Below are 11902 nucleotides of genomic sequence, written 5' to 3' on the forward strand. Positions count from 1 at the left end.
GATAGATAGATAGATAGATAGATAGATAGATAGATAGATAGATAGATTTCTGTGGTCTAGAAATCCAGAGTATAACTTCCAAGTCACTGAAATTAGTATGTCCCACTGACATCTGTAGTCCCATGCTCATTGCCAGGACATGGAACTGAAGTGTGAAGCAACAGAAAAATAGCATAGAACTCTGAAAAAGAAAGAAATTTTGCTGTGTTCTACAACATGCCTGACAATATGACAAGTAAAATGATCAAGACACAGAAACATAAGCACCACATGATCTTGCTTATATGCAAAATATAAAAAAGTTAAACTCACCGATGCAAAATCACCTGTGATTACCAAGGTCTCCCAAGGAGTGGGGAGTGGGCAGATGTTGATCAAAGGATGTAAAATTAGACATTTTACATGATAGGAAACCTAAATTCATAAAGTCTGTTGTACAATTTGACAGTTATGATAAATAACAATGTATTATATACATGTATACATATGTACAGACATACACACACACAGAAAGAGAGAGAAGGGGGGTGGGGAGAGAGAGAGAGAGAGAGAGGGGGGGGGGGAGAGAGAGAGAGAATATTTAGAAAGATACAAATGATACAAATATATCCCTTTGGAGAATACTGTCTTTCTCTTACAGCTGTCTGCCAGGGTAGCATACATCATTTTTATTCCTGGGTTCTGTGATGCCCTGGGGTTTATAGAAACCCTTCCTGGTTACCATCTCATTAGAATCCATCACAACACATCTCAGCTGCACTCAACATCTCAGCAGCATTCAAAGTGTGATTCTGGGGTACAAATGAGATAGTCAAAGAAAGATGAAGCATCCAATCCCACTTGAGAAGAGATGGCATCCTCATGAGAACACCAAGAGTGTTAATTCAATTATGGAACATAAAATGTAGAACTTCACAGATGAGGGCTCATTCATGAATCTCCACCAACAGCTGGTAGCCATCTCTGTCCATAGGGATGTGCTACTAGGGGTGGCAATATCCCCTTGGCTGTCTTCACCCAGTTGTAGGTATAGACTGACTTCAGTTTGTGGGATGAGAAACCTCTTTGAAGTTTTGGAGACAGTCTGAGGGGGAAAGCGTCGGGACTTAATATCCTCTTTGCTTCACATGGAAGTCTTTTGTTTCCCCTATGGCTCTGACAAGGCCAAGCTGATAATTTGATTTCTTCATCTCAAGCCAATCCTTAGCTGTATTTGACCCCAGGACAAGAAAGAGGTAGGTGTCAATAGTAACAACTGCTAACACATGTTTCGTGTGTTGTCCTTGTAAGTATAGTTTGTGCTAGCATGCAGTGACTTAAGTATATGCTCAAAGTGTATTCCACTAGCCATTTCAATTACAAAGGGGAGATGGAAAATATTGAGTAATTCTATGTATAACCCCATGGAACACTCTAAAACTATATGTAATTCACTGTCTATAAGTGTTACTCGCCCTCTCTTCACTTGGTAGCAGTGAGGGCTTTGGTCTCTGCTGATGATCATTCCAGTGAATTTTAGAATGCAGAAGGCCCTGTGTGTTCCTTCCCCTAAACTGTGCAGCTGTCCCACGGACTGTAATTACCCTTCCACTCAACTCCTAATTATTCCACTAACATGCTAGGTGGTCTGCTTTTATGACAGATCACTTCAGTGATTGTTTCTTTATCAAATAATTGGCATTTTGTTTACTAGTATCTTGATTTGAGAATCAAATGTTCTGCTCTGTCAGTCTGTAGGATCTTGAGCACACATATACCTTCTTCAGAGAACCTCAGTCTACTCTATTAAATATTAGTTATTTACTTATTAGTAAATAATAAGGTGGAATAATATAGAAAAAGTAAATAGTTTACAGTGCTTATCTTTGGAGACAAGGAACTTTGCTTTTCCTTTCCTGTGCCTTGTGGCTCAGTGTCAGGGTTTGCTTCCTAGGGCATGCAGCTGCTGTCCAGGTATCCTCCTGGCTTTATGCTTACGAATATCTGATATGACAAATATCAGAGTGTACATTTTATATGTTGCTCTATTTATGTGTTTGGTTGTTTGCTGATGCTAGGACTCAACCCAGGGCCTCAAGCAAGATAAGCATGTACTTTACCCCTTGAGCAAGAGCTTCGGCCAAGCCTACCCCCAATTACCTTATTATAATCTCTCAAATACAGTCTTGCAAATATATTGTTCTCACTAAAACAACCTCCTAAGAGTAATCTGTGATGCTTAAACACAATGATGCATTTACACCCACACACACACACAGAGACAAACACACACACACAGAGAGCCTGGGCTGCAAGGAGATGGGTCCATTGGCCATCAGTGGTGGAGTGGGAAATAAGTATGATCAAAATATGTTGCATGCAAGTATGAAATTCTCAAAGACTTAGTAAAAAATGCAATTTTAAGAATCAGGTGAAGAATAGCAGGGGAATACTCCAGCAGACGGTGACTCTGATCTCCACTCTGTATACCCACATGGGTGAACACCCACCCACCTATCATACACAGCACTTATGCACAGACACAAAAGAAAACAACCTGAAGTCACCATTGGGATTGCTAACGCATTTCAGATGCATCACCACCTCTTGCTGAAAAGATAAAAATCAAAATCCTCTTTGTTTACAAAGCCCCAAATCCATCAAGATCAAAGAAAATATCCATAACTTGAATGTGAAATAAAAAATTATGTGGGGGTAGCTTTGAATCTATCATAGTTCTTGACAATTGTTAAGTGGTTACTAACTTGCACAATAGAGTCCAGCTTAAAACTCAACACAAAATGCTACTTCAAAAGACACAAAGCTGCACAGGAAGACATTATCTATTACCTTTCTGTTAAGGAAAAGAATGTTCACAAACCACAGTATGATTCAAACAATACAAAAAAAAAATTGCACAGAAGGAAGAAATGAAAACTCTACTCAGTCTAACACATTAAAGTAGAAAGCAGAACACAAGTTAACTCAAACAAAGCCACTTCATTTGACCAGGGGCCCAGTTCAAGATCACAGAAACTTTCTTACCATTTTGACTTTGAAAATCCCCTCTCAAGTCACATTAGAGATGGCTGTGGTTTCTGGTACTAAAGCTTCAAGTTCTTAGGGATCAGCTTTGCCAGCTGAGATGCTGAACACAGGAATTCCTGACTCACCCTTAGCGATAACAGTCAGCCCTAAGTGGTTCCTTCAAGTAAAGCAAGGACAAGAGCAAAGTAGCCCGGAGATAGCCCTTCTTCAACTGAAACTTTGCTCTACTTCCAAGGCAGAACACAGCTTATGAGCAATACAAATAGAACAGACATAAAAGTAACTAGGCATTCTCATTATTTAAGGAGAATTTTATTCTATGACAATTTACATAATTTTTGAGGCCAAAGTACAATGACTTTGAATTTCAAAAGAGCTCTGCTCAAGCCGTTAGTAGGTAAAGACATTTAGAAAGTACTTGCAAATGTATTATCAAAATCTATTCAGAAAACTGTAGTGCATCCTTGCTGTGCTGGTTTGCTTTCTGTTGCTGGGATGAAACACTGACAAAAAACTAAGAGTTTATTTCAACTTCTAAGTTACAGTTCATCATTGAGGGAAGCCAGGTCAGAATTCAAGGCAGGAACTGGAGGCAGGAACTGAAGTAGACATCATGGAGAAATACTGTTTACTGGTTTGTTCCCAATGGGGTTCTCAGCTTGCTCGCTTGCTTTCTCCCTTTCTTTCTTTCCTTCCTTCCTTCTTCCTTCTTTCCTTCTTTCTTTCTTTCTTTCTTTCTTTTCTTCTTTTCTTCTTTCTTTATTTATTTCTTCTTCCCTTCTTTTCTTTTTGGTTTAATTTAAAAATGATATATTTTGATTATGTTTCTCATTTTTGAAGGGACACTAGCCCACTTGAATATGTGGATCTGGCAGGCCTTATCCTTCTCCCGCATTCCCTCTGCCTTGCTCAAAAAAAAAAAAAAAAAACCTTTAGATTAGATTCCTAAAGATAGCAGCCCAGGTCAGTTCCCCTTTTTTGGCCACTCTCTCCTTCTGAGGCTGATTGCCAAGGTCCATCTATCAAAGTATTGAAGTCCAACAATCAAAAGTCCCTTTTGGCTCACCTAATTAACATGCTCAATCAAAAGTAAACACCTCATCCTAACCCATGGCTTCCCCTTCATCTTTACAAGCTGCTAGTTTCCTACGTTCCATGTCTGTCTATCTCTACCTAGAGGCTGTACTTTGTCCCACTTTGAAACAAATATCCCTGCCCCCTCTCCCTTGTTCTCTTCACCTTCTTCCTTGTCCTCTATCTCCTGTCTTTGTCTCTTATTTCTGCTCTTTGTTCCTCTGAGGCAAATAAATGTCCTTCATGCTGAACACTGATCCTAGGGGGGTCCTGAGCCAATAATGACCCCTTACAATCTTCCTCAACTCCTCCCAGATTCTTCCAACCCCCCTATTTACCCAACTTTATGCTTTCTCTCCCTCCCTGCTGTTTCATTTTTTTAAAAAAAGAAACAAAATACAAGAAATTGCCACAAAAATCATAACAGACCAAAGAACAATGAGGTTTTAAAAGATGCCCAAACAAAGCAAAATGAAACAAAAAGTCTACAAACATATTATTGAGTTCATTTTAAGATGGCCAACTACTCCTAGACATAAGCCTACACAGGATTTTTGGTTGATATATCCAGTGATACTCCTTCGAAGAAAGTTGAATTTTTTCTTTGCCAGTGGGTTTTCAGTTGGTTAGGAGTGGGACCCCATGTCCATTCCCCATCACTGCTGAGATCTCCTCTGGCTTGAGATTCTGCAGGTCTTGTGTATACTTCTGCACTCTCTGTAAGCTCACACATGTATTCATCCTGTTGTTCCTGGAAGACACTGTTTCCTTGGAGTCATCCATCACCACCAGCTCTTATAATCTTCCTGCCTACTCTTTTGCATAGATACTTCTAGTCCTTGAGAGGAGGGATGTGATGAGGACATCCCACTTAGGACTGAGTTCTCCTAAATCTCTTACTCTCTCTTTGTCTGAGTGAGACACTGATCTACAGGTAGAGCATATGTCATTAGGAAACACTTTATCACTCTTTTCCTTTGGTAGAATCACAGTAGTAGTTTTTCCCCTAAACCCATGACATATCTAGTCTCAGGTTCTTGCACTTTTAGAATGAGCAGGTATGGAATCCAACTTATGGAGTAGGCCTTAAATCCATTCAAAAAGTAATTGATTGTTTCAATAACCTTTGTGTCACTCTTCATCAGTATCCTGAAAAAAAGGTCGCTGTTGCTGGTCACAGGTACTGTAGGTGGAAGATGAGTACCTTTCTCCCCTGGTACCATGCAGCCACCATGCAGTACCACGGACACTAGTCAGTAGGGACTAAATTCCTAGTTAGGTGCCAGCTTGATTTCTCCATGGTTGATGACAAAAATAAGTGCAGTGTTCATCAACAGGGCTTTGCCATCAGGATGCAGAGAATAACCAAAAGCCTTGGCAACAGCCTGTGATGTTTGAAGGTTCTATGGAGCACCTTTGGCCAAGGATTCGTTTTATGGCTTATGATGTCTACTTTGGGCATTGTCTCCCCTGTTATTTGGTGAGTCTATTCAGATTTCTTTCATGTGTACATATATTTTAGGAAGCTTCTATGGTAGTTAAGTTTCCATGATTTTTTTAATGGCCTTAAGTATTCATAGTCTGTCCCATATTCCCACCGTTACCCTTCTCTCCCATTGCCCTGCCTATTAAATCCACATATTCTAATTTTCCCTTTATCTCTCCATAACAGTGTATTTCCTCTTTCTTGAGAGATCCACTTCCCCAAACCCACACCCACAGTCCTTTGCTAGATACCTAACCTCTGTAGCTATTAAGATTATAGCACACATTACAGAGGCTTAAAAGATGGCATTCACATATAAGAGAAAACATGCAATATTTGTCTTTTGGGTTCTGTCTTACCTCACTCAGGATGTTTTGTTTTTTGTTGTTTGGGGGTTTGGGGGGTTGTTGCTGTTGTTGTTGTTGTCATCTGTCTACCTGTTTTGTTTTTCTAGCTCAGTCCATTTACCTGCAAATTTAATAATTGCATTTTTCTTGATAAGTGAATGCTATCTCAATATCATCCTGCTTAAGAAAGAGTAAGAATACAACCCAGGGCCACCTGCTCAGAAATGACATCCCAAACAATAAGCTAGACTCTCCCACATTTGAAATTAAGAAAATGCTCTACAAGCATGCCCACAGGCCAATCTGATGGAAACAGTTCCTTTGTTAAGGTTCTCTCCTCCATGGTGACTGCAGTTTGTGATGTCTTGACCAAAACTAACCAGTTCACTTTACCACTTACTGCGCCTGCATTTTGTTTTGTTTTTAATGTTTTCATGAAAGGTGGCTTATCACTATGAAATGTATTACTTATTATTGGTGACCCATATGACGAAGAGAAAACCTTTTCCACAAAGAATAATGGGGTGAATTCAGGGTCAGGGGATAATGGATTGGAGTGTGATCTCAGAGTCCTGTGATTCATTTACTGGAGTTTGGTTCTGAGCTCCTGAAACCACTGTGACCTGAGGGCCTAAGAGTAGAATTTGAAACAACTTCAAATTTGTTAATTATTCAAGTATGTTAAATAGTCATATGGACTTTCCAATTTACCTCTTTCATAAGTTTGCTGTTTTTATCCAGAGTCAGGGAAATTCCTAAATCTTCAAGTATAAACAATTTCTACCGCTGTGTTCCTGATTAGTACCGCAGTTTCTATGTACTAAGAAGCCAGATTCCAGCAGAAAGAAAAGTGCTCAACACCATCCTCCCCAGTTTGAAGAATACAGTTAATCAATAGAGGATGTTGTTAGCTGTCTGTGAAAGAACTGTTTTACTGCTGTGACAAGTTTCTTTTTTTTTTTTTCAATAAAAAAGGAAGCGTCAATAATTCCCCCAAGGAATAAAAAGCAACAGTTTATAGCAAAAGAATCCAGAGAAAAGATCCATCTAAATTTCCCAACAAAATAGTAAGGTGCAGGACTATGAGCCTTACCAGGCAAGGGTTTCCAAGCCCACCTAGACAAGCTGCTACAAAAGAAATTCCAGAGGGGAGGCATCGATGTCTCCTAATTCAGTAAATTCCTTGGAGAAGATTCAACAGACCAAAGCAGGTATCTTCACTTCTCTCACCACCCCTTCTCCTCATGCCAATGTCTGCCTACTCTTACCAAAAAGTAACCTGTTGAAACCATACCTCTGGCCCCTAGGCCACCATAACCACCAGGTTCCTTTTCTGTCCTCAAGTTCAAGGTTCTCCATCCCTGCATCTTTAAAAGAATGCATCAACACCTGAACAAGCATTATTTGACTTCTATGTTTCTAGTGGCAGAAAGTCAAGCAAGATCTACATCACTCTAATCCCAGAGCCAAGCAGAGTGCCTAATAAGGCACAGGTGCTGGGCCTGACAGAGCCAGGACAGCTCCAACCCACACCCTCAACGTCCCATGAAGCCTGACTTTTCCAAACCTAAGGATTGTTTGAGATTATGAGATCATATTCTGTGCTTGACACTGAGGGACTGTAATGATTACCCTTTAAACTAACACCATAAGAATGGAGCAGAGTGTGACAGTACGCAGCATCCCTGACACATCTCCCAGTCATTGATGGACCAATGATTGTATGCTGGTTTCCCACACACAGAGGGACTTTTCTGTGTGTTGTCTTTCAGTGATAAAACTAGAGCCTCTCTCCTGGTTACATGAAAATAGAGGGGATATTATAGAATGAATTCCAACTATGCAGAAATGCTAATATGTGACTACTTCCAATCAGCCAAAGGTCTGTTGCTCAATTTAATAATTGCCAAGTCTAGACACTATAGATGCAGGGCCTAAGTTCACAGGCTGTGGTTCTCTTTCCCAATATATTTTCAGTTTCTTCACGTTTGCTGCTGAAACCAACATCTAAATTCTCAGGATGATCTTAAAGAAGTACACCTCTGAGTGGTGGCTCATCACAGGAGGGAACTCTCATAAGAATCTTTAAAGGTATACTCATGTTCATGCTTCAACCTTTTATGAAGTTTGTCTCTGAACCTCAAAGACAAACAAAAGCTGTACAGTAAGACTTCCTGAGGGAGAAATAACGAATCAGGGAGATGTGGAAACCCAACTAGCTCCAAACAACTGTTATTTGACATGAGTTCTGTAATCTACCAGGTGATTTTTTGACCATGCACTCTGAGTTAAGAGGTACTAACTTCCACTTCTGGCATTTCTTTTGAAATGGTTTGTCCATATGGATTTGAGGACACTTGGTTGCCTACACTACACATGTGTGTTGACTGGTCTATATGCTTTAACTTACAAAGATTCTGGCAGAAAGTAAGACTCAAAGACCTTTTGAATGTTACTTCCAGAAAACTGAAGCTGGCCCAGAGGCAGAGGGCAGCAAGTGAACCTGGATTTTCAACTCTTTATTTTGACACAATATAAATAAAGCTGAGGCTGTGACACATGGCTCTGGAAATTGGTTCTTGGCCTCCTTTGGGTAGGAAGACATTGCAGTTGACATGCAATTATAAAATGAATTTGGAGTTTTCAGTTTACTCCCTGGAGCCTTTAGGAAGTAGAAGCAAAGCAATGAGAAACTGTGCTCTGTTCTGTTGGGCTTGATATGATTCAACAACTTCAGTTATCTCCGTGCTATCTGAGATCAGCAGGGACTTCTGAAGACTTGGCTCTGTCTTCAGTTGATAAGCATGGGACTTCTGACGGGAGTCCAGCCAATCCCTTGGATTTCATTAGAATGTATTAAAAAAAAAAAAAAACAGAGGCAGAGAGATCTTTCTGCTGCAGGGACCAGTGACTGTAGGATGACACCACAGTGAATTCAAATTCATCAACACAGAGTTCTTTACTCTGGAGCCAGCCCACAGTCATTTCCTCCACACTCTCTGCTTTCCACAAATGTGTGTCATCACCTGCTCTCCCATTCCTTGGAAGTGTCATCTTGGGAGAGGTACTAAATCTCCCTCATCCTTCATTATCTTTATTTGAAAAATGCTAAAAGTTATATGAAGATTAAGCTAAATGCTTCTAGAACTTAGCATAAAGTTCTTTGGTGGCTATTACAATGGTTTTTTTTTTTCGTTTTCAGCTGTCTTTCCCTTGATAATAACAAATTTAAAATGTAGGTTTTTGTATTATCTAAATAACAATAATTACTATGTAAATGACAGGTGAGACTGTCATTGGAAAGGGTATGTTATCATACTCAGACCTTACTAGAGGGGAACCCTGCCACACTGTTAAACTACACAGAATCTGCACAGTTAGGCAGAAGTTAGAGGAGGCAGGAAGCTGGAGGAAACAAAAGAGAATATATAAACAGGTCAAGATTTGTATAGGTGAGAGAGGAGGTCCTTGGTCCAGTGAAAGCTGGATGCCCCAGTGTGGGGGAATTCGAGGGCAGGGAGGTGGGAATGGATGGGTGGGTGGGGGCACACCCTCATAGAAGCAGGAGGAGGGGAGATGGGATAAGGGGTGTCTGGGGAGGGGAAATGGGGAAAGGAGATAACATCTGAAATGTAACTAAATAAAATATCCAATAAAAAAAAAGTTTTGCTAGCTTGAGTATTTCAGAACTCTAGAACACAGAAATGTCTTGTCCCTAGCCCAAAGGGTTGATGAAGGCCAAAGGACAGTGGGTGAAGTAGGAAAGCCCAAAGGAAGAAGTAAACCGTGATATTGTGTAGCTGCTTCCTCAAGGTTAAAACAGTCTTTTCTGTAGAGAAGACATAGGGGGGACCCAAGAAACTCACAAAATTTACAAAATTAATAAGGCCACCTAGCCAATTATATGAGCAGTAACAATCGATTGGGAAGGGAAATGGCTGTGGTGTGGGCCTCACAGAATTGTTGCAGGGGCCCCAGTGATTCAGCTTACACAACCACACTTCACCTGTGCTCCTGATGCAGCTGCCGAAATCATGCAAAATGCTCTCTACTCATGACTCTGTAACTCCACTATCACCCTACTGATATCAGTCTAGATAGAGAAAGAAATAATGCCTTTTTTTATTGGATGTTTTATTTACATTTCATATGTTATTCCCTTATCCTATTCCCTCCCCTCTTCCCTGCCCAGGAACCCCCTATCCCCTCACCCTTCCTCCTGCTTCTCTGAGGATATACCCCTACCTACCCCCCCCACTCCCACCTCCCCACTCTCAAATTCCTACCCACTGGGGTGTCCAGCCTTCATGAGACCAAGGATCTCTTCTCCCACCTATGCCTGACAGGGCCATCCTCCCTTACATATAAAACTGGAGCCATGGATCCCTCCCTAAGTGCTCCCAGGCTGGTGGTTTAGACCTGGGGGCTCTGGTTAGTTGGTATTGTTGCTCTCTTCACAAACCCTTTCAGCTCCTACAGTCTTCACCCTAACTCCTCCATTCAGAACCCCATGATCAGTTCAATGGCTAGCTGTGAGCATCTGCCTCTGAATATGTAAGACTCTTGCAGACCTCTGAGGAGACAGCTATATCAGGCTCTTATCAGCATGCACTTCCTGACTTCCACATCAGCATCTACCTTTGGTGACTGCACATGGGATGGATAACCAGGTGGAATGGTCTCCAGACAGCCCCTCCTTCAGTTTCTGTCCCTCACTTTGTCTCCATATTTGCTCCCTTGAGTATTTTGTTACTCCTTCTGAGGTTACATTTGTCTTTCCTTATCTATACTCGTACCTCATAACCCCAGAAAAGCCACCTATATACCAAGCTGAATTTGTGCACAACTGATTCTCTGATCCATAGTTGCCCTACCTAGATAAAGAGAAACAGATTCTCCAGAAAAAGTTAAGTATCTTTGAAGACCAGGTTGATTAAGTTTAAACCACCCCCTTCCTCACCTACACTCCCTGGAATTACCAACACAATGTATTCTAACCCAGAGAGATAGAGGAGGCAGCCCAAATCAAAGCAGCATGCTCGAAAGGTGTGTTGCCTTCTTCTTTCTGAACCCAGATGGTCACCCAAAGTCTTCCTGAGGTGATGTGAGAGTGGTGGGCTGACAAGGAGAGACACAGTGCCCCCTCCTCTTCTCAGTGTTCTAAAACAGCTGAAGAAGACTCAAAGGCAGATAGAAGAGGATAAACATATCAAGTGTATGGTGACTGAAACAGAACTACCAAAGTACAGTATGTATCTGCAAGTACAATAAAGTTTCTAATACACAGATGGATGTGCCTTCTGACAGATTCATGGACAGAGTTGGAGGACAGCAGACCTTTCCGTTGGGAAGAAGGAATGCCTGACACAAGAATTAACTGTTCTGAGAAAAACAAGAAGGCTAGGAACCAACCAGTTCCTCTCTCAATGAGATCAATAGCTACAACTCCTTTGGGGACAATGAGCATAGGGTAATGGAAAGATGGTAGCTACCTGTCTTCTAGAGAAGGAAGAATTATTATTACTGTTCTCATTTATTATTGCTATTGGCGGCCATGGACTACAATGGAATAATAAGGGAAGGAATGATTCTACTTATAGACATCCATTTCTTTTCTACAAGCAGCCTGTACCTAGTACATATAGGACAGCAGTTCTGTGTTGGGCCTTGATGGGACAGAGATGCTTACTTTCCTAATCCAGGTTATCAGTGGGAAGAGAACATAAGTCCATTGTGTTATGCATGTACTAACTGCAGGAATTCTGTGGTGAAATGGCTCCCATAGTTTCTTATACCTGAATCCTTGGTCCCCTGTTAGAGGAACTGTCTGGGAAGTAGTAAGAGGTGTGATTTTGTTGGAAGAAGTATGTTTATGTCACTTGGGGTTCTCTCTATGTTTGTCTTTCTCTTTGTCTTCCTCTCTCTCTCTCTCTCTCTCTCTCTCTCTCTCTCTCTCTCTCTCTCTCTC

Source organism: Grammomys surdaster, unplaced genomic scaffold (genome assembly GCF_004785775.1).
Source record: "Grammomys surdaster isolate TR1022 unplaced genomic scaffold, NIH_TR_1.0 64, whole genome shotgun sequence".
NCBI lineage: Eukaryota > Metazoa > Chordata > Mammalia > Rodentia > Muridae > Grammomys > Grammomys surdaster.